We start from the raw sequence: 24,343 nt of genomic DNA on the forward strand, positions 1-24,343 counted from the left end.
CTTTTCCTGTTAGATTAGGAGTCTCACTAGTGTTTCAGCTTCACTTAATTATTTTAATGTTAAAACAACTCCAATGTGTGCTACACCTACTGATCCAAAGCATCAGAACTTGTTCACCTGCACATTCCTCCGAACCCCCATGACATCAGCTGCATGTGCCCCTTTATTCTATGCTGCTGTGCTATGAACAATGGGAGCTTGAACCTCTTGCTCTCCAGCACCCTCAACCCCCTCAAATAGGTAAAAAAATACAACATTATATACATTTTGTCACAGGTTCAATAACGCTTTTATTGTGTCAGTGATATTTACGTAGTTATGATATTGAACACAGATTTCTTTTTTTAACTGCTGTGGCCTTGTGTAGTAACAAGGCCATTCCACATCCTATACATCTTTATAGTGTCTTGTTATGGTTAAAGCATTTTTCTATCCATGATTTTATTTTGCAATATGTCAACTTGGCCTTTACTACAGAGGAATTGTGCTAAAGTTCTGATGTGATAATGTGTGTCAAACTGCAATCACAGATTCCGAGCACTCTTTAGGGAGCTATCATATTTAATTAAAAGTTGAAGGGAAGAATATACTTTCCCAGCCATATCAGCGGGAGGTAAATTAAGAATCACTTTCTCCAACTCAAGGGATATTCCTGGTTCTGTGCATGAGGGTTCAACCACTGAGCTTAGAAGACAAAGCCAAGGGCAATACTGACCTCTCAAATTAGTAAATGAGTAACACTGTTGTAAGCTACTAACACGCACAATCTATTGTGCTTGCAGAACAATTGCCCCTGATTCAGTTGCTTTCCTTTTTGTTGCACATAGCAGATAATTACGCCTTAAAAGGGATGGGTAAGAATATATTATTAACTTTACATGACATCATCCTAATAACATTGATGGCAAAAGAACATAACATTTCCGTGTTCATCATGTCACATACCAGGCTCTCAGATACTGTCACTTACCTCTCCGCTGTCTTTCCATGCTGTCCCTGCGGTCCTCAGGCTCTGCTGGTTTCATATCTATCTGCAAGATGCTGCCCAGTCTGTCTCCACTCCAGAGATCCCTCCAGAAGCAGGGTATGGGCGCTGGCATCTTGTATTCGGTCACATGATTCTTCCCAGTCAATCAGAGGATAGCAGCCTACACTTCAGGTTTCCCTCCAAAACCAGTTCCTGGGAGCTGCCATCTTGAATATGGTCACCTGATTCATCTCAGCAACTCAGAGTGCTGTTTCTGCACAGCTGACTGTAGTCTCCAATAAGGAATCATGAACTACTATAATAGGACTTCCTGGAACCCTGATCTGTTACCATTGCAATGTTTTATTTTCAAACACCAACCTGGTTCCCAGCAGTCTTCAGTCTTTTCTATTTTTATATCTGCATTGCGGTTCCAGTCTGGTTCACTAGGAAGTGGGCAGATCAGGGAGATTGCCACACTCTCCCGGGAGTCCGGGAGACTCTCGCGAAATGCGGGAGTCTCCCAGACATTCCGGGAGAGTTGGCAAGTATGACGTATCCACATGTGCGTTCCTAGATGAATCAGACCTACTATGGCTTCAGAATAAGGATTTATTTGTTTTCATTTGTTTCACGTTAATACATAAATATGCAGCGTGAGGCTCTCCAGCTGTTGTCTAACTACATGGCCCAGCTGACAGGGTGTGCACTGACTTGTAATTACACAACAGCTGGAGAACCGCTGGTTTTCAAAGCTTAGTTTAATGTTTAATCTTAAAACATTATCACAGTTAAAGTTTTAGTAACAAATATTTAAAAGCCTGAGCAGACCTGGTTGTCTCACCGCTGGGTATTTCTAATAGTTTTACTCTCCTTCGTCACTAAGCAAATTGTTTCTCTGCACCCCGAAAATATGGCATTCACAGACTCAGGGCCTGATTAAGGGTTCTGGCCGCCCTAGGCTAATACGGCCGCAGCGCCCCCCCCCCCCCCCCCCGCCCCCCCCCCCGAATATATAGGTGTATAGGAACACTCCTGAATATGAATGTTCAGGTGTATTCTCCAGCATTGAAATTTAGACAGATTGTGCCATTGTCTCTTACCTGTCCTTGCTCTTCTCTCTTGCAGCATTGTTATCCTCTCGCTGGCTTCTGGAAAGTTGGTTTCCTGTTTTGAAAATGCAAAAATTTATTATAATCCAAAATGTTAACAAACCCTGAATGATTAGGCCCTTTAGTTAAAACAAAACACTGCATTATCTTCAGCTAAAAGTACCCCATTGTACAGGCATATATAAGCAATATCTGAATATTCAATCAAATACAAAACTCTACCAGCTCCATCTCACTTATATTTAGTATTCTAGTGATTGCTGAGACCACAGAGAGCATCCATGTAACCGCCACACAATCATGAGATTATGCCCTCCAAAGCTGCTCTATTTTTTAAATACCCCCTGCAGCCATTTTCCTTAACCACCTCCCCCCGCAGCCATTTTCCTTAACCCCTGCTGCAGCCATTTTCTTTAACCCCCCTGCAGTCATTTTCCTTGCCTCCCACCCTGAATCCATCCCCCTGCCATTTTCCTTACCTCCGCTCTGTAGCTATCCCCCCCGTCACATCAAAACTCCTCCAGTCACATATATCAGCCCCCCTTCTCTGCCCTCCTTCACACATATCAACCTCTCTCCCTCACTATAGATTTTCATGGCAGTCCCCCCTCTCCCACCCTATAGATATGCATGGCAGCCCCCCCCTCTCCCTCCCTATACATATGCATGGCAGTCCAACCCTCTCCCTCCATATAGATATACATGGCAGTCCCCCCCCCCCCCTCCATCCCTAGAGATATGCATGACAGTCCCCCCCTCTCCCTCCCTATACATATTCTTTGCAGTCCCCCCCTCTCCCTCCCTATACATATGCATAGCAGCCCCCCCCTTTCCCTCCCTATAGATATGCATGGCAGTCCCGCCCTTTCCCTCCCTATAGATATGCATGGCAGTCCCCCCCTTTCCCTCCCTATAGATATACATGGCAGTCCCCCCCTTTCCCTCCCTATATATATACATCTCAGTCCCCACTCCATCCCTATAGATATACATGGCAGTCCCCCCTCCATCCCCATAGATATACATGGCAGTCCCCCCTTCACTTACCTGTAGTTGAGTTGTGCTGGCCAGCATCGCTCCTCGCTCCTCAAACCAGCAGACAGGAAGTGAAGATGTCCTGCTTCCTGTCTGCACAGCAACAGGCAGCCTAGCGATTGGCTGCCTGTTGCTGACCACTGACCACCAATGCTTTTGATCGTCGCCACCTCCCCCCACCCCGGCGATCCCAACCTGTAAAAAAAAAATTAATGAAAAAAAAAATACCCGCAGCGCCGCGCTCCCCGGGACCCAGCGCCCCAGGCTGCAGCCTGGCCAGCCTAGTGGTTGATCAGGCCCTGCGCAAACTACAGTGTTAGTGAAGTGACAGTTGGGTTCATTATGTTGCATAAGGGATGGATCAATTATTTAAGTGTTCCAAATATGTTCCATGGTGCAAGGAAGATTTTCAGCATTGGGGAGCTACCACCGCTGCAGGGAGTGGAGGTTAGGTAGTTCTGCCATGACTTTACTTACTATTATTTCAGATCATGCACAGGGAAGCCCAAACGGAGCTACATTACACCTGCGCAGGTCCCCTCACATGCTTAGAAGAGTACAGCCGGGGTTACGGGAGGCTGGATCGCACTGCCGGGCACCCTGCAAGTTATGCTATGGGGATCAGCAGTGAAGTGTTCATCCCCTGATTTCCAGTGTTTTGTGCTTAAATTGATAAACCAGTATTTACTATATTAAAGCAGGGAATTATGTAGACTAGTTAGTGTAACTAGTAACAGAAGAATCCGCAGTGGGGATAAGGATAGATGGTAGAACTCTAAGAAAAGTGGTGTGGGTGTTCTCAATACACTAATAGGGTCAGACTTGAAAGCAGATTATATAACAACATTTTTTTATAGATTGCTAGAAGCCTGGATGGGGAAATTCACCAACTCAGCTGTATCTTTGATCAGACTGTAAGCAACAGAGATTTATTTCAGGGAATGAAAGTTTCATTAATATTTTCTTACGTTTAACACTTTTCCTTTATTAATTTACCCACCGATAACCCATCAGATTTCTCTGCAATCAGTTTTATCATTTTGTAGGGTAACAAAAAGTTAAAAACTGAAACCTAGTCAAAATAAAAACTACTGTTTGTACAAAGTGTGGGTGTTTTACAGCGGGAGCCAAGCTTGGCAGGGTGGGGTTGGTTAAGCGTTACACTCAGACTTTGAAGGTATCACGGCTGAAAAGTTACATTCTTGTTAGGACCAAAGGAAGAATCAGTGCATGAATGTGTATACTAGAGATGGTCACTGACCCCCGTGTTTTGGTTTTGGATTCGGTTTTGGATCTGGATTACCGTCGTGTTTTGGTTTTGGTTTTGGTTTTGCAAAACTGCCATTGCGTGTTTTGGTTTTGGTTTTGGTTTTGTTTGGTTTTGTTTTGCTATTTTTTTGGAAAATCCATGTTTTTGGGCCTAAATTAACCCAATTTAGTGCTCCAACTGTTTTAGAGACAAGTAATCTAATTGTTGAGGTAATAAATCATCCAAAAAAACAGTTTAATTCTTCGTTGGTAGGCCTATTCTACACACAAAACAGATTGTCTTCCTCTCCATCTATGCATATTGGCAATGCAGCCATCGTCTTTGAATGTATATTACACCCTACACTTATAGTTAAATATGTAAAGAAATGGAAAAAGCCAGTTTGGTTTCTGTCTCTCAAGGCCCCCCTCCACTTGTATAAAATACCAAAAAATTCAGCCATTATAGACTGTACAATATTAATTGACATGGAGAAAGCCAGTTTGGTTTCTGTCTCTCTAGGCCCCCCTCCACTTGTATAAAATACCAAAAAATCCAGCCGTTATAGACTGTACAATATTAATTGACATGGAGAAAGCCAGTTTGGTTTCTGTATCTCTAGGCCCCCCTCCACTTGTATAAAATACTAATAAATTCAGCCGTTATATACTGTACAATATAAATTGAAATGGACAAAGGCAGTTTGGTATCTGTCTGCATCAGATCCTCTCTCCACTAGGAGTAAAATAGAAAACTATTCAGCCGTTATATAATCTAGAATATAAATAAAAATTGAGAAAGGCAATTTGGTATCTGTCTGCATCATAATCATCAACATCATCATTAGCGCCCTCGTCGCCTACACAAATCTCCCCCTCATCCTCTTCTAATTCCAAAGTGGCATCCTCAATTTGGGTATCACCGGCTACACTCGGGCTATTAAGGCACACATCAGCAGAATGCTCACGATTAGACATCCCACTGTTGGATGGACTCTCCACAGGGATTGTTGTCATTTGTGAATCAGAGCAAATATTCTCCTGTAATGCCTCACTGTTATCTTGCCGCTCGGCTTTGACGCGTAACAGTAGTTGTGCACCAATTGTAGGCTGGGTAACTTTTTGGGATCTGCCACTAATAGCCAAAGGTGAAGGCCTCATTCTCTCTTTGCCACTGCGTGTGTAGAATGGTATGCTTGCAATTTTTTTTTTATCGTCACTTAACTTTTGCTCAGTTACACTTCTTTTTCGCTTCAATACAGTAAAATTTTTTTTGGTTTTTGTTTTTTGCACTAATTTGAAAACACTCTGTTGTTTGACATCGCCTTGGCCAGATGACGTACTGGGAACACTAACATCAGGACTGGTGACAGAACCTGGTTGCTCATTTAGATCATATGTGGACTGCTTTGAATCCATTCTGAGCGCAAACCACTGGGGAGTGCTAAAAATTATTTAGTAGATTCTGCTGACAGTTATGACTTTTGACAGCCAGAAATATTAATGCACAATTAGAGAGGACACCCCAAAAACACTGAGGAGTGCTTAAAATTATTGAGTAGATACTGCTGACAGATATGACTTTTGACAGCCAGAAATATTAATGCACAATTAGAGAGGACACCCCAAAAACACTGAGGAGTGCTTAAAATTATTGAGTAGATACTGCTGACAGATATGACTTTTGACAGCCAGAAATATTAATGCACAATTAGAGAGGACACCCCAAAAACACTGAGGAGTGCTAACATTTATTGAGTAGATACTGCTGACAGATATGACTTTTGACAGCCAGAAATATTAATGCACAATTAGGGAGGACACCCCAAAAACACAGAGGAGTGCTAAAATTTATTGAGTAGATACTGCTGACAGATATGACTTTTGACAGCCAGAAATATTAATGCACAATTAGAGAGGACACCCCAAAAACACTGAGGAGTGCTTAAAATTATTGAGTAGATACTGCTGACAGATATGACTTTTGACAGCCAGAAATATTAATGCACAATTAGGGAGGACACCCCAAAAACACAGAGGAGTGCTAAAATTTATTGAGTAGATACTGCTGACAGATATGACTTTTGACAGCCAGAAATATTAATGCACAATTAGAGAGGACACCCCAAAAACACTGAGGAGTGCTTAAAATTATTGAGTAGATACTGCTGACAGATATGACTTTTGACAGCCAGAAATATTAATGCACAATTAGAGAGGACACCCCAAAAACACTGAGGAGTGCTTAAAATTATTGAGTAGATACTGCTGACAGATATGACTTTTGACAGCCAGAAATATTAATGCACAATTAGAGAGGACACCCCAAAAACACTGAGGAGTGCTAACATTTATTGAGTAGATACTGCTGACAGATATGACTTTTGACAGCCAGAAATATTAATGCACAATTATGGGGGACAACCCAAAAGCGCTGGGGAGTGCCAAATATGAAGAAAAAATAATAAACCTCTATCCTCCTCTCTGCACTAGCGATTTTGGTTAGAGCAATTGCAAGAACAATATTGTATTCTTTCTCTGTCCCTGCTCTAATTAGCCTATGACTACACCCTGCTCTCTCCCTCTGTCAAATGGCGATGGATTGCTGTGGAGGCGTGTATTTATAAAGTTGAAGTATCGCGAGAACCGAGTCCCGAGATCCGACGACGTCACAATGACGTTCGGCCTCGATTTGGATTCGGAATTGGCGGGAGAGTACCGAGCTGCTCAGCTCGGTACTCGGATACCCAAAGTTCGGGTGGGTTCGGTTCTCGGAGAACCGGACCCGCCCATCTCTAGTGTATACAGACATCTGTGTCAGAAAAATGAATGAAGAAAAGAATCCTGCACGTGATGATCTGATATTACCCTGCCTGCCATCTTTAATCTTTAATCTGCTTTACTTACTTTGTAGATTTTCAATTACTACAGTATAGTAGATCTGACACTGCGGTAAGGACTCATACACACATGCATTGAACAACATTTGTTGAAGCGACTTTGCTTCAAACAAACTTTGTAATGGTTCATTAACGTGCCTTATATCTGTGCTGTACTTTACAGAAGCACTTGACAGGCATTCACATAATAACAATAATGAATGCTGCAGATGATATGGAAATTAACACAACAGGAAGCGAAGGCTTGTCAGAAAGCTTTGTGTGTCTATGGGTCCATTTGTATACATTATTTTTCGGAGCCTTGCAGTCAGAGAGTGTTTACTAGGCTTTGTTGATGCATGTCAAGTGCGATTTGAAAATCAGGTTTTACTGCCCTTCTCTACGAGGCCTTATAGCATACTGTTTTCACCTCTCCTCAGGGAGATCCTAGAGGGAAGGTGAAGGGTAAGAATGGAAGTGGGTGGGGGTAGAGGATCGTGTCATTTTGGTCCCATCCCGTCGACACAATGCCGTTTTTCCGCAGGGGCAGGGTCAATATGATGCGATTCACCACGAATCACATAATGGAGGCTCACATCATGCCCTCTTCACTAGGAAGTGAGCAGGATGAGGGAGAATGGCCTGCTCTCCCTGGAGTATGGGAGACCTATCCGGAATTTAGGAGTCTCCCGAAAATTCCAGGAGAGTGGGCAAGTATGCCTTATAGACATGAATAGTAGTGAAAAAAATAGGGACAAATCTTTAAAACCTGGGACTGACCCTAGAAATTACGGACAGTTGGCAGCTATGCACTGCCATGTTTGATGAATTTTGTGGCATGCACACAAACTGCACGATATGAAAGATTCCAGACTCATTTATGTCTTAATTTAATCAGGTGACATCAGGACTGCCATTATTACGTGTGTCACGTTTGTGTGTTTTTATAACATTTATTAGTGTACATTTATATGAACTTACATCAAATGCACCTGTATGGTACAAAAGCTGTCCCTTTGAAATTAAAAAATGACTTCTGGTTACCTCCTTAACAGGGGCCGCTGAGAGGAACGTCTGGCCCTCGTGTGGCCTCCTCTAGTTCCTCCCCTAGGCTGCTTTGGCAAAAGCCCTTCCTAAGGTGGTGTGATGCTATTGGTTCACTCAGTCGCTTTCCTCCACCTATGATGCAGCTCTGGTGGGGCCGTGGATGGGCGGATCAAGGTGGAACCAGTGGCCCTGCTCCTCCCCCCTCCATCCTCACCTCCTTTGTGGCCCTGCTAGTGTGCACTTGTAAAAAAAGAACTTACGTGGACTCCTCTCCTTTATAAACTAGCTCATATATAGCTAGAGATGCCCTGATCCACCATTCTACACCATCATAAAATGCTAAATATTGCACCATTTACAGTTGCACATCCATGTCCTTCACATTAAAATGAGTGCATTTGTGCAATAATAGTATAATGAGACAAAAGTACACTTAATACATAGAACCCAACAAAAATGTCATGTAATGTAATAAATATATGATTAATGTAGTATTGTATGTCTACATTAATTCCCCTGATAAAAAGCTATGTCCCGGATAGGTACTATTGAGAAAGTGAATATCCCATATGCTGGTTCTAAATGACACTATAGGAGTATTCTGAGACTAAATCAGCCAACAGAACAGAGTTCACGAACAACTCATTTTCAGTATCCGTAGGTCACAATACCAAGAAGGACAAGGGAGAGATGGCATAGTTGCCAATATTGGCAATTCGTGTCCCGGAAGGTCCGAGAGGCAGGTGGGTGTGTGGGGGCAGGACTCGAAGAATCACGTCATTAGTCCTGCCCCCCAAAGCAGACATCACTTTTTTGGGCAATAAAATTAGGGGACGGGGCCAGAATGACATGAACACAGCGACACTAAGCCCCGTCCCTCCATTTAATTTGCAGAGCCGGCCGGGAATCAGGAGAATTGCCTGCTCCCAGACATTCCGTGAGATTTGGCAAGTATGAGAGATGGAGGAATACAGGGCCTGATTCATTATAGAAAGTTAAGCAAAAGTAAGCAAGTAAGGCAAAACCATGCTGCTTGGAGGTAGGGGTGTTAAATTTAAAATGTGATGGCAGATTTACATTTGGGGTAGGGCATGTCCTAGATAAACTTTAAATTTCAGTGTACAAATAAGCTCTCAAGTATTTGTGTGCTACATCAAAAAAACAGCCAGTATTTTCCTTAAACTAATTTACAACATGGTTTTGTTCAGAAAACTTGAGTAAGGAAACATACTCAATTTTTTGCTTCACTTTCCTTAATGAATCAGGCCCATAGTGTTGTATATGGTTTTCTGAAAAATGATATTTGTATTAGTTTGTGTTGGAATCAGACTTTACTCAGATAATACAGTACTTTTTTTATTTTCCTCCATGGTAGGTACACTTTATTATCTTTAGCAACATTTAAGGTCAAAGGCACAAAAATAATTTTCCTGGGTTATTTAGTCAAATCTGCATTAACCTATAACAGCCAATCAGCAGTTTCCTTTAATTAATCTGAAACAAGTTAGACCATAGTTGTCTACTCTCCTGGAATGTCAAGGAGACTCCAGGATTATGGTGAGACCTCCTAAGCCCCCAGGAGAACAGGCAATTCTCCCAGAAAAATGCTTTCCCGACTGCTAGGTGGCCAGTGACATTCTGCGATGATGCAAATTGCTTTGACAAGCTCCACCCACCTCAGTTAACAACCAATGGTCAGGGACGTAATGGTGAAATTAGCATCATCATACACCTTGTCACCCTAACTTGGCTTCTCCATGCCAAGCTCACCCCTCTTTTCAAACCTCGTCTCTGCATCTCCCAGAAAAGAGAAAAATAGACAAGTATTAGACAGTGTATTAGACAGTGTAATAAACAATGACAGCAGATGATCACTTGCTATAGGGTACTGTACTTTGTTAGTAAATAACCAACGTTGCTTTTTTTGCGAAATAAAGTGCTAGATGTGTTTTAGTATTTGCACTTTAAACACTTGTAATGCAGCAATTCCACACAGAAGGTTTTTTTTTCTTTAAATAGCAAGTTAAGAACATTTTTTCTTAGCTCTTCTATAAATCATTATCTCTTTTTTAAAAATGTCTCTAGAGGTTGCAAACAATATGGCTACTAGCATCACAAACAGGAGGAGGAAGGAGAGGATTGTACAGTAGACAGAGCTCAGAGGGGCGATTAAAAGCCTCTATGCTCTCTACATTGTGTGCAATGTGACTGTGGTTGCTATAGTAGTACATGGACACTATACAGAATTATAAATCATTCATAGCAGCCTGAAGAAACATATCAAGGAAAAATGGTAAATACCAACATTCTTCATATAGCTTCTACATTGGTTTATGGAACTGCTGTTTTAACTAAATGTAATTGTGATGTTCAGCATATCAATGCTTATTTAATAACATGTTGCCAATAGTATAAATGTTTTGTAAAACCACAACTATCAAACAGACAACTGTTTCTCTGAACTCTTCTATTTGTCCCAAGTTATTAAAGTAGTTTAGTAATGCTTGTGAGTGTTGTTTTACAGGTAAATACATAGTTTGACCAGATTTCTATATGTAAAAATGAAAAGATTCAAGTACAGAATATGAATTGGTGATTCAGTTGCAATTTACAGCAAAGCCGTTGTTCACCTTCAGATGGCTTCTATTCAGTGTCGGAATGGCCCACTAGCTGAGAGCCCCTCACTCTAACCTATGCATATAGGGTTTTAATGGAGGGGGAGCATATTTAACAAATGTAGCGTTGGTATCGCCACATTACCTATTATGTTATTGCCATCTCAGAATACTTCATCTTGTGAAAAAAGCATTTTTTAAAGAATGAAAGTTTAAATTTTATAATCCCCCCCCCTTTCCACATTAGTGGAACTTAAAAACCCAAAAAATATGTTTTTATCTGATCTCTTACTGTAAACACCCACCTTTTACATGGCTTCCGTTATTACGAGGGGACACCGTATCCTTTCCTCCACACAGGCAGCAGATAGAGCACCTACCGCCCCACCACATAATGCCAAATTACAAAAGGGCTCATTTACTAAGCTTGCATTTAAGCACAGATTTTACACTGAATCACAGCAACCAGTTGGACACTTGCTTTCATTGTCTAAGTTGTGCTAAACAGATAAATGGTAATTGCTAACGAGTTGCATGGGTTGGGGAACATTTTGCACCAGAATTCAATGTCCGTAAAATAAATTTTATTGAGTCTTAAAATCACTGTGCAAATAGAAATGTATTGCTGGGACCTTCACATTCAATGGCACCAGTGGAATGGTGCGTTGGTGTGTCATATAGTGAAATTACAGCTCATGACTGGGCTGTAACATACTTGCTGGTCTTTACCTGGGATTAGAAGGAACTGGGACTGCTTGTCTTCCAGGACACACAACTATGCTGGTTTATAGTTTATCCTTATGAGTGCATTTAGCTGTGTAATGAATACATACAGACCGTTCCTTGTATAAGCATATTAATTAATCACATAAGCTCATCTGAGGTTATTGTGTGAACCAATGCTATTACGGCCTACAAAGCTGAAATCCTTTGTATATGATGACAATATGCATCCTCAGCGTTATCACTTTCTCTTTACTTGGAATTTTGGGAGATATTTCTTTGGTTCTTTATATATTTACCCCATCAGTTTATTATTTTGTTTTCTGTCAAATATTAGTACAAAAGACTATTTAAAAGCAATAGCAGCCACAAGTAAGTTGATTTTCCTATATTGCATATATTGAAGGAGAACGCAGTCGGTTTATTTTAGACACATTAGGAGAAAATAGCTGATCACAGAAAATAATAGCTTGCACTTGGATGCCCAGCAAATGTCAATAGAATAACAATATCAAAAGTTCTGTTTGAAGTATGTTAACGTCTAAGGGCCTGTTTTATCAAGTCACGTATCGCACACAAAATAACTTGGCACATGCCTAGAACAGGGGTTGGGTACGTACGTATTAACGTTGCTGAAAATTCCGACAGGCTTTAGTCCTACAAAAAAAACAACGAATTCTGACAAAAACGAATACAATCTATGCAGACTTACCTGAACACCGAAGCTCCAGATCTCCGATGGAAGCGGCATGCTGACAGGCAGTTATTACAAAGACACAGGACTCCGGCACTTTAGTTTGACGTCAGTGTGACTTACATGAATGATCATTTAAAGCGGCAATGTCTGGACCCTGCAGGCTAAGTGTTTTAACAGTTAGACATTGTCTGGTATATTTTGATGACATAAGCTAATATGTGTTGGGCATAGGCTAGGGTAATGTTATGCTGGGCATAGACTGGCATTATGTGGTGCTGGACACATAATGGTCAATTGTGATGGGCACAGGCTGGAATAATATAATATTGGACACAGTATACCATATTGCAGTGTTGGCCACAGACTGGTATAATCTGATTAGCACAGACTGGTTTTATGTGATCCTGGTTTTGGCTATAGACAGGTATAATGTTATGAGAATGGGCTAGTGTAATATGAGGGTCACACACAGATATAATGCTGGGGTCAGACATGGGGAAAGGGTAGGGCTTCCATCATTTTCAAAAGGAAAGTTGGAGACCCTTACATGAAGGTTGTACCACAAAAGCAAAGCAGTTATAGAATCATATCTCAATTTATTCTGGTAATTTGAGTGAATCTGGAGTCTATATTAGATTCAGAGCATTATGAGTAAAAGATTTCAGATAGAAAAAAAGGGGACTGCCCTTAGAGATACGGAACATATAGCGGTCATGGGAGAGCAGAGAGGAGACAAGGGGCTAGATTTACTAAGCCGAGGGTTTGAAAAAGTGGGGATGTTGCCTATAGCAACCAATCAGATTCTAGCTTTCATTTATTTAGTACCTTCTAGAAAATGACAGCTAGAATCTGATTGGTTGCTATAGGCAACATCCCCACTTCTTCAAACCCGTAGTTTAGCAAATCTAGCCCAAGGGGTCAATGAACAGAATACACATGGTGGAAACAAAGGGAATAAAACATGATTGGGGAAAGGTCACTACAGCACTAGAACTCATTATTTTAAGGATTGGACAGGTACTGTAAAAGGTACTATGGTACTGTCGTCATCATCAGCAACATTTATTTATTTAGCGGCAGCATATTCCATAGCGCAGAGCCAGAACTAGCAAGCTGTGGGCCCCGGGGCATAGAGGTCGGGAGGAGGATACCGGATTTTTATTATCTACATGGACCCCGGTGCATGGCACCTGCCGCACCAATTGTAGTTCTGCCACTGCCGTAGCACTTTACTATCAGTCATTGCTTTTATTGGGTAACATTCATACTGATCTCTTCTCTTTAGTGAGCTTCTGCTCCAGGAGAAGTGGCTACAACATGATTATAATCATCTTATAAGAGCACAAGTAGCTTGTACCTGCTGCTATATCCAAAGTACCTGGCTGAATCACTGATAAAGGTGTCATAGATGGGGAAGACGGTGTTCTGGAGCAGATGATTATCAGTAATGAGAATGAATAATATGATGGACCACATTATATATTCTACCCTTATGCATTAGGCTGCATTACATGCTGGTCAAATGGTGGGTCACATTATTTTCGGGACAGATTGGGGTTTTATTATTTTGTTATTAGATGCTCGTCATTGTTCTCAATGTGGCTCCAGCATAGACATAGTACTAATTGTTTGCAGGGTAGGAACCAAATGTGCATTTCAGCACTCATTGACAGAGGTTTCTAGTATTTGTATAGCTAATGGCAGAACTACAGGGGGTGCAGGGGGTGTGGCTGCTATAGGGCCCAGAGGTAAAGATGGCCCCTCTGAGACTTTCACTCCCCATGAGGCCCAGAAGGGCAGATGGAAAGCCTCTTTTGAGGAAAGTAAGGTGCCAGGAAAGATGGAGAAGCATTGTGGGTCTCCACCCTAATCGTGCTATGAGGCCTGGAAATGTACTGTTCTCCCTTTGTATATAGCCACATCAACTATTCTACATAAACACTCCACTGTATAAGAGCACCCCATGTTACGCTACATCAGTTGTCCGAAGCCTCATGCCAGTGATGTCACTAGCTACTAGTGAATGACAGGCTGCATTCTAATCAATATTGTCTCACCCCACAAAATAGCTGCTTCCACTGTGTGTAAGAGACAGGCGCACTTTAAAAAGTTGCAGAGCACCATCTATTACAGCTTGGTTCAAGAGTATTTACTCCAACAGCCCTTTGTGCTGCGACTGTGTGTTGGAGGAGGAGGGACTCCGGCACTCTGCTCCTCCTGAGACATGCTGGCTAGATGCAATTAAAATGCCTGTCAGGTAGTTGGTGCTGGAATCCAGTGACAAGCCGCTCTATGTAGACACCAGGGCAGCTTCACATTGAAAGTGAACGATGACGCGTCTCTTGTCTGGTTTTCCTTCTAGAACATTCCAGATCTAGTAGCAAACTCCTGATTTATTACTAGATTTCTGTCATCATTTTGTCTACTGTGCATCGATTAACCTTTCCTTCCCTGTCTCTTTTTTTCCTCAAGATTTTCAGTTCATTTCCTATTCTTTGTTACTGTCATCTCTTCATTCCATCTTAGCACCTGCTCATTTACCCATCATCCCCCTTCCTCTCTTTTGCTCTTACTTCCCTCCTCCTCCTCACCAAAATTTTTTTTTCTCTTCTCTTTCCTCCTTTCTGTATCCTTTTCTCCCCAACCCCCTCCTTGCTCCCTCTATCCCTCACCCCCTCTCCTCAGTACCACTGCAGGCTTCATAGAGACAGGCTGGTGGTTGACACAGTCCTAGGCAGAAAGCTGGTGGAGAGGAAGGGAGGGAGTGAATTAAATGTATATCAGCCTCTGTATTTCACAGGCGGCTATTAACCAGTTCTGCCAGTACCTTCATCCTCAGCATCAGCTGAATTAAAACAAAGAGCATTATGCTGCAGTGCCAGGGAACAGAAGGTGTGTTAAATCCACATCGCTGCTGTCTGCAGAGCTTCGCTCCACACAGGGAGTGCGTCTTCCCAGTGCTTTGTATAAAAATCTAACGTCTCGTCCTTTTGTCCCCCCCTGTGTTTTATTTCTCCAGTTCCTGTCTGATTCGTGCTTTTGTTCCTGCCTCTCCGATCTACTACAGCATCCGGATAAAGAGGTATTTACCATTGCTTAGATATCTTTTAAGCTTGCAAAATGCTATTGTTGCTTTGTAGATAACAGACAATCCGTGTCCCCACCGCTAGAGTAAGTTATTAGTGAAACAAATGAAAAGGAATTTGGTTTTACCCATTCTGCAGCTTTAAGGCCCGCTAAACGGAATTGTAAAATATATAATGAGTGTTTATTGTGTAACCTTATGTATTAACATGTTTTACTTCCAGAGGGAAATACAGCAAGGGCTTAGGAAGATCTATTTATTATTCTGCATTGTCGTAACCCCTACATCGTTGCCAAATCCATAAATGATTTTCAGGCACATGGTTAACCTTTCCATTACCAAACTGCATTGCCTTTGTTGGTAGCAGTAACAAGGCTAAGTTATAGTATTTGTAGGTAGGGAGATGTATTTGACAACTGCTCTGTCACCATTACATGGTGTATTTTTTTCACTGCATCATCCGTGTGTTGCAGGACTAGTGAAGGTGCAGACACATCCGACTGCTGAATCAGCAACTCACAGAGGGCCTTTATATTCAGAGGAGCAAGTCTATAAAGATGCACACACCTTTGTTTAGATAAGCTAATACAATATATGTGTGTGTACTCATATTATATGCAAATTAAGTGGAAACACACAAACAGATATAACTATATGAGCTATTGTGCATGGGATTAATATACTGTACATATGTACATTAGGTATATTAGGTCTACAAAAATGTTTTGCTGTGGATATTGAAATGGTTCTTAACATACAAGGGGATTCTAGCAAAATATACATTGCAGTGAGTATATACAGATACAGATTCATAATCTGGAGTTATAGCACTTCTTACATCCTTATATTACATTTTTATAGATCTTAGATTTTAATTGCATTGGAAGGAAAATCAGCAAATGAATACATTGATTTTTGTCTCTGCTGTCTTTGTCCATTGCTGCTATTTTGCCCAGTCATACTGGAATAGAGTGAAATGACATGATATGATAACAGCAACATCTGTGCAATCATAGTGGTCATGTAACTGCTTCCTCCTTAAAGATAGGGGTGAATGAAGGGGCTGATCAGGTGTGTATAGTTCATTTCTAGTGGCCATCAATACTTTTGAGGTATCACAGTGCAATAGATGGGATTTTAGCAATCCTAATGTTTACAGATACAGTTTTCGATGCTGACACTAATCTTGCTACACAAACTGGCACTTATGCAACGTGACTAATGTCTTATTGCTGAAAATCTGTCTGCAAATTAATGAACAAAGCATGTTTGTCATGCAATAAATACAAAGCAATTATTTACATTGTTAAATGCAAAAGGAATCTATCGGTCTGGGTCTGTCCTGGCTGTCAGTAATTTCACCACAGATTTTTCTTTCACACACACACACACACACACACACACACACACACACACACACACACACACACACACACACACACACACACACACACACACACACACACACACATATATATATATATATATATATAAAACCTATGTCAGGTTTATCTTATATACTTGTATGTAATGATTGCTCATAGATGGACATGAACTTGTGATGCAGACTGGATTTGGATGGTCACTCTGCAGTGTCTTTGTGCCATAGTCCTGGGAAAACAAAATAGGTGATTCCAAATTGAGTGTTTGGGGACCCCCAAATTATGTTCTGGAACCCCACTGTTGTGGAAACACTCTGTAAGCAGATCTACGTATTATTTCTACCCAAAAAAACTTTGGAACTGGAGTATTCTAAGGGGACCAATATCCACATTCCTGCTTCCCAGTCAGCTGACCTGGGGGTGATTTACTAAAGTCACATGTGATATAGGCAGGCCCGGCGCTCCCATTAGGCAAGGTTAGGCACTTGCCTAGGGCGCCGGGCTCTGGAGGGCGCCTGGAGGGCTCTGTCACGGCCGCCGCACAGCATTCAGATACACGGGGGAGGGGGGAAGAGGCTATTTTGTCACCACCGCCGCCTCTCTGCTCTGTCTCCTCCCCTCCACTTACTAGTGTCAGTGAGTGGAGGGGAGGAGACGGAGCAGAGAGGCGGCGGTGGTGAGACAAGTTAAGGAGAGGAGGGAGGAGTGCGGCGATTTTTGCGGGGGGGGGGGGGGGGCGGTGATTTTTGCGGGGGGGGGGGGGGGGGGCGCCGCTTTTTTAAAAATGCCTAGGGCACCGTGGACCCTAGCACCGGCCCTGGATATAGGAGTTTTAAAACAGCCACAAATCACAGTTGATTTTATCCTCCAAGCCGCAGGGTTTAATATCCTTCAATTAAAAAGGATGAAAACTCAAATCTCCAGCGATATGTGGTAGGTTAAAAACCCCTAAATAGCGAGTGGCTGAGCCCAAACTGCTTGTGGTTTAGGGGTACCAGGGACATAGTAAAAGTTGTCAGAATGTTTTAAAAAAAAATATATATAAAGCATAGTGCCCCCCCCCTTACTAAACAACTCTATAATAGTGCCCCATTATTGAATTAAGAATTTACAGTGCCCATGTTAAATCAATAATTAATGTCCCCATATAATAAATAAACAATGCCCCCTCTATAATAATTAAAAATTCTCCCCTTTTAATAAATAAATATTGTCCTGTAGCTTAAATAAATACACACATACAATACCATTGACCGTTTAATAAATTACTTGAGTCCTAGCCGATACAGACTGCTCCCGAGCTAATGAAATGCGTTAATGTTTGGTAAGCCCTCCTACTTAATAGACGAGCAGCCAATCAGGAGAGATCTCTCATCTCTCACAGAGGACCAGACCCGACGCTGAGTAGTATTAGACTATTACAGAATGGGAGGGGGTTTTTTGGTTTTGTTTTTTTCAATAGATTTATTTATTTATTTTTTACTATTGAGAGGCAAGATCACTCAAACCCTATGCTGTTTGAGCTATCTCGTCTCTCACAACTACCTTATTTTTCTGTGTTTTTTCTGACGGTATGACTAAGCGAGCCTTAATAGATTTAGCACTTTTCATTGTTTTCATAAAAAAAAAATTCCAGACAGCAATTTGTATTGTGGCACTTTTTAAACTATCACTTTTCTGTCAGCTTTGCCTTTAGCTAATCTGGCGGGTTTAAAACCACCATAATAAAAAGACTTAAAAGCATCAGTTTCACCTGGACGTAGCTCTACAATGATCTTACATATCTCCCAACATGCAAGTCCCTCCCTGTCAAAATGTGGCCACGCCCCAAGGGGGCTGCCAAGCGATGCAAAGTGCTAGGCTGCCCTTTAGCTATCTCCCTTCCCCCACCATTCCCACCCCCGGGACAAACATGTCCCCAGGCTGCACAGCGGGACAGAACCCTAAATACGGGACTGTCGCGCTGAAATGGGATCACTTGGGAGGTATGACAATCAATATGTGGTATTAATTGTGGAAGTCAGCACTACAAATGCTGTTCTAGCCCAAGGAAAGACTATGGAATATATACACTTCGCCGCATACTGGGACTAAAGTCCTGTACGGTGCATCCAGTCATAATTGACATCAGATCTCTCGACTCTGCAGTTAGCACCTCTTAGTGGCAAGTTTAACAAAATAACAAGTATCTCGCTGAATAAATTCACTGTGTATAGAATCTAGACACAACCTGTGCTAATTAAACCGTACACTGGCAATCAGTATGCCGAGTCAGAATTTAAGATCCATCCTGTGATTGATGTAGTGACAAAATACTTTTTTTATATTTCTGTTTTAATGTCTAAAACAAAACAATGCTTTTGTACAATGTTAGGTAATAGATAAGAAGCAGAGCATGTAGCAAAAACACAAAAGTGGCATGAATGGGATACATTATAATGGCTAATAATAATAAAAATAATAGTAATAATAATAACTAAAAAAGGAAAAATAATCTTCAGAAAACTTTTAAGACTCTTTGTCAGGCAAATATCTTACAAGTGATGCTGAATACATGTACTATTAATACACACACACAGAAACGTGGACACATACTTCTTTGTTTAACCGATGCAAGCAGGAAAATGAACATGGGAAGTAACGCATTTCACACCAGAATGTGCCAAATGATGGATTAAAGCATTGTGTCCCAGATAAGACGTTTGGAAGTCTGTGGCCTGTTAATTGGCCATAGACGACCTCAGGAGATTTGTGCAGGCAAATTCCCTAGGTAACATAAAATGACATGAATCAATAGGGTAAACTGATTGTGTCAAATAATGTCATCAGTTTATGTTTCCAGATCTTCCTCTGAGACTTGAAATTCCTTTTAGAACTAGAATTTTCATGTATGTTAGACTGTGATCCGGACAGTAAAAGTGATTACCTGCACAATTCTCCTGAGATCATCATCATAGAGCACCTACATATTCCCCTGCACTTTACAAAGAATATTTAATCATTCACATCAGTCGCCATTAAAATGTATTACAAACTAATTCATATATATTGTCTATTATGCACTCATTTCTAATAAGTAATGATTGTTAATTAATCCTTACATTTAGGACAAGCAATACTCAATTTCTGCTCAAAGAAACAATTTATCCCGATACCCATCCTGTTCCTTAATTTCTATAATCATGACCCCCCCCCCCTCCCTGCTTAAATAAGGCATTCATCATAATGATTACCATCTCCCTAAGCTTTCTCTTCAGTATATACTCTCTCCGTGGTTGAAGTGGAAATGTAGAAGTGGCAGCATGTAGCAGTACGGCATACTACTGGCATACTACTGTATGCCAACCCACTCCTACCAGTGTATTCTCTGGATGATTGTATCCAGCCTCCTTCACTATGCTTAACTCTCTCATTGTCTCTACTATCTTCTCCACCCAAAATCCATCGTCTCATTTCTCATATATCCTTATTTTCTTTCCAGTCCAGTTACCCACCAAGTTAGCTTTGCTCTTCTCCTTTACCGGCCTCAACGCTTCTGCCTATATTTCTCCTTGTTGCCCTTGTTGTACGCTTATTGTCCTAGCTTGTCTTTGTGCCAAACATCCATCCCTTCTTATAATCCTGCCACAGCTTTTCCTCTGTCTCTCACATCTTACCTCCCTGTCTCTCACTCCTGCCCCTCGTGTTTTTATTTCTGTTGGTTTACTGCAGCACCATCTATGAGTCCCCACCTTCTTGTTCTCACTTGTCTCCTCGATCCTTCCTCCGAGATTACACCCCAGACTTGCCCCAGTATTATCTGTCCTTTTATTGTGTTACCCCTCCCTGCCTTCTGCATCTTGTGCCGATCTTTGCTTTCTCTTTTTTACATCTAAGTGACATCCTGCTGATTTGGAGAACAAGGTACGTTTTTGTGTAGTAATGGAGGCATACAGCGCAGACACAATATATGAAAGGTATTGTGTCCATCATACAGTGCATGGATGACTTAATTGCACATTTCTTTCATAAATCATAATCAAGCATCTTGCTGCCCCAATGTACCATATCTATAGCCTTAAAAACCAATTATGCTCTGTTATGTTACTAATAAAACCCCTTAGATCCTGTGCCAGTGGTGACGATTGAGGACCCTAAATAATAAGTTCTCCATGTTAGCTGAAAATATGTAACCACTGATAATGTGCTATTGTTAGAGGTTGGGAGCTTTAATTATGAGTATTTGTTTGAGAGATAACTTCAGATAATAGTTAACTTTTTAGAATAGTGCATAGGTGTGCACAGGTGTTAAAGCTTTCTACAAGGATAAGGAATTACACGGAGCATACTGTTCAGAAGGTGATGAGTCTAGGATCATTCATAAAATACTAATGGAATAGTATGTCAATAGTCAAAAATGGAATTAATATAGAGTTACAGTAGCTAAGATAGGACACATTGGGCCTGATGCCGAGTTGGATGCACATCCGTTTGCGAAGCATAAAATCCCAGAAAACGATTGCACACATGCAGAGCTGCACCTATTTACACATGCACCATCTCATGACTGAACAGGTGGACAGGAGAGAGAAGGAGCGTTCTAACAAAGGGCGAGTACAGTAGGGATTTGTTCACCCAAATGCGGCTGAGGCAGACCAGGAAACACATACACGCCTCTCAGGAGCCTATCTTTTGCACCTGCAGGTGCAAATACACGCTGAAGATGATAATGGTTGCCAGCAGTAGCTAACCTCTTCTGATTGGCTAATTACAGATTCACCTCTGAAACTGATAGATGCTCTCTTCATTGATTGTGCATATTATAGGATTCTGTGGGCATATTTTAAAACAAAAGTTTTCTGCTTTTATTCATACACTGGAAGAAATATTTTATCTGCTGTATTGAATCAAGCTTTATAGCGAATGTGGTTTTTTCACTATCAAAACAAATGTTAACTCGTGTTTTCTCGTGCTCATGATCTGATTGTGTGTCTGTGTATATGAGTGTATGGCATACTTGGCCACTCTCCCGGAATGTCCGGGAGACTCCCGAAATTTGGGTAGATCTCCCGGACTCCTGGGAGAGCAGGCAAATATCCCGGCCTCTTGCTGTCAAAATGACGTGATTCGCTGTGAATCGCGTCATTTTGGCCCCGCCCCCCCACGCGACAAAAACAGCAACCCGCCCCTCCCGCCGTCCAACCACACCCCCCTGCCTGGGATCTCCCGGAAAAAAGGTTGGCAAGTATGGTGTATGTATGTATGACACAAACATAAAACTGGTGTGTAGGCTACAGATGCAGAACTGAGTGCATCTGGAGATGCCTATGACTCGGCATATGAGCGTAAATATATATATATATATATATATATATATATATATATATATATATATATACACATATATATCTTTTCTTTTACAGCTTTTTTTCTTTGGGAGTAGATATGCTATAAGTGCAGAGCTGGCCACTTTTTGAGATGCCTGCAACTCAGCATCAGTCCCATTGAGAGCATGTATTATAGGGGTTTATACCATCAAGCAAATTTATTTTTTGATTTGTTTATGTCTTTTCTCAAACCATTTAGAAAACAGAGTAATGCTAATTTTCTTTTATTGGTTGAGCTAGGTCGAAGTCTCATTCAAAACTTTAACTAAGAGCTGAAATAGAAATAATGTTCAATAATTTCCTGCCTTTTTTTGCTGGACAAGTTTTTAATCAACCAATAAAGAAATAGATTCTATTTTTCTTATGAGGATATCATACCACCCAACATTTGTCTGTCTGGCAGCAGTTCGGTGGCGTGGCCACATCATTGGTGGGGGCGTGGGCACAGTCCCTGGGGTGTGCCTAGCACTTCCACGCCACACGGTCACCACTGCTTTGCATGGCACATACCACCCAAATTTCCCATCCACGGGATAAATCTGTCCTGTTCATGATGGCAGGACAGAGCCCTCAAATCGGGACTGTCTCACCTAAATTGGGACAGTTGGTAGGTATTGAATACTCTTTTTTTTGTAGTTATTTCCCTTTTACATCTTGTACATACAATAAATACAAAACTACTGTATGTGTAAAACCATACTTGCCTACTTTTTGGTCCAAGGAACAAGTGCAGGGGGGGGGGGGGGTGGTGGGTGTACTAATGTGAATTACGTCTTCATGGCCCCACCGCATACTGCACAGCGGCACAATTCATGCCATTGTGCAGTGGGTGAGCAGACCACGATGACGCGTTTCATTGAAACATGTCATCAAGGTCCTGCCCACTTCACAATGAAATAAAAGTAGGACCCGGGAGGGTGGCCTATTCTGCCAGGATTCCAAGAAGACTCACGGAAATTCTGACGTCTCCTAGACATTCTGGGGCAGTAGGCAAGTATGTGCTGGCTGGTCCTGGAAAAGGTGTTTTACAGATATTGTGATGACATCAATTTGAGATAAAATGAATAAAGGAGGGAGCATGGTAAAAATTAGGACTTTTCTTTGTAAACAGGTAAAGCTCCTAGGCCTCATTCGCACAGGGGACTTTGTTTCAGCAGCAATATTGTTTTGACAAGTCGCACTTCATGATTTATTAGTGCCGTCTGTACTGTGAAGATCAGATTAAATGAGCAATGGCTACTGAAGCATGATAGTTGCTGGAGAAAAATGCATTATTCTAACAAGCAATTATATTATTGAATCACATTTCTGCAGTTAGTTGTAAAGAGAGAGAGAGAGAGAGAGAGAGAGACTAGAGGGTCTTGTTTATAGTAACAATTAAATCTTTCTTGGCATACAATATCTCACTTCACCATATCGCAACCATTATTTTGTCAATGATGCAATTACTAGATTTGCTGATATGACCTATTTCCATAGTGTTATAATGGTCTTCCCTTATGTTTCCATCCATTTATTTTAATATAAATTGCATTATTATATTTTACATTGCTACTAAAATTGTAGAATTGGTATTTTTAAAAGTGACGTGTTTTTTAACATAACTTGCTTTATTAAGCCCGGTTTATTGTAATTGGAAAACAAATGGTGGCAGACTGTACCGGGGCAGATGGTTGGCACCACAGAAGTGGTGTAAGCTAGGATTCCACAGGCCCGGTGGTATGGTAGAGAGGCAAAGGTCCCCCAGGAGTGTTGGAATGAAACAAGGGACACAGGGCTAAGACTGCATAAACTCGTGGGTTTATTCCCTTAGTTTGTGGCGTAAGGTTTGAGCACAATGGCAGATAAGTAGCAGTAATATAGGGAAGTAACAATACCTCCAATATGCAATGTTATTCAACATGTCACGAAATAAATAACAATTTAGAATTCTTGTTTCAACAATATCAGCAATATGCAAACATAAATCACTACGACACATATCTCACTGGGAAATGGGGCACTAGTGCGTAACTGACATGGGTTTCACTGGATAAATACTTTTGAAAAACACCCAGTTGCTAACGGGTTAATTAAACAATTACACTAAGTGCTGCTTCAGCAGATTATCTAGACAAATATATCTCAATAGACTTTTAGTTTAATTATACACTTATCACACAAAAATCAGTAGAGATGCAACAAGGG

The 24,343-nt window shown here is 41.3% G+C and overlaps 1 protein-coding gene across 8 annotated transcripts in view; it reads left to right on the forward strand.

The window, feature by feature from the left end:
* The window catches only part of MAP2 (microtubule associated protein 2), a 181,128-nt gene that overhangs the window by 73,743 nt on the left and 83,042 nt on the right, over nucleotides 1–24,343 (forward strand). For 7 of the 8 annotated variants that reach the window (XM_075180271.1, XM_075180263.1, XM_075180265.1 and 4 more), the window contains exon 3: nucleotides 15,343–15,405. The gene's annotated coding sequence lies outside the window, so the exon portion shown is untranslated. Of the gene's footprint in view, nucleotides 1–14,813; nucleotides 15,216–15,342; nucleotides 15,406–24,343 lie in introns of those variants that run through there. The other variant, XM_075180264.1, reaches the window with a different exon arrangement.

Source organism: Mixophyes fleayi, chromosome 7 (assembly GCF_038048845.1).
Source record: "Mixophyes fleayi isolate aMixFle1 chromosome 7, aMixFle1.hap1, whole genome shotgun sequence".
NCBI classification, from domain to species: domain Eukaryota; kingdom Metazoa; phylum Chordata; class Amphibia; order Anura; family Limnodynastidae; genus Mixophyes; species Mixophyes fleayi.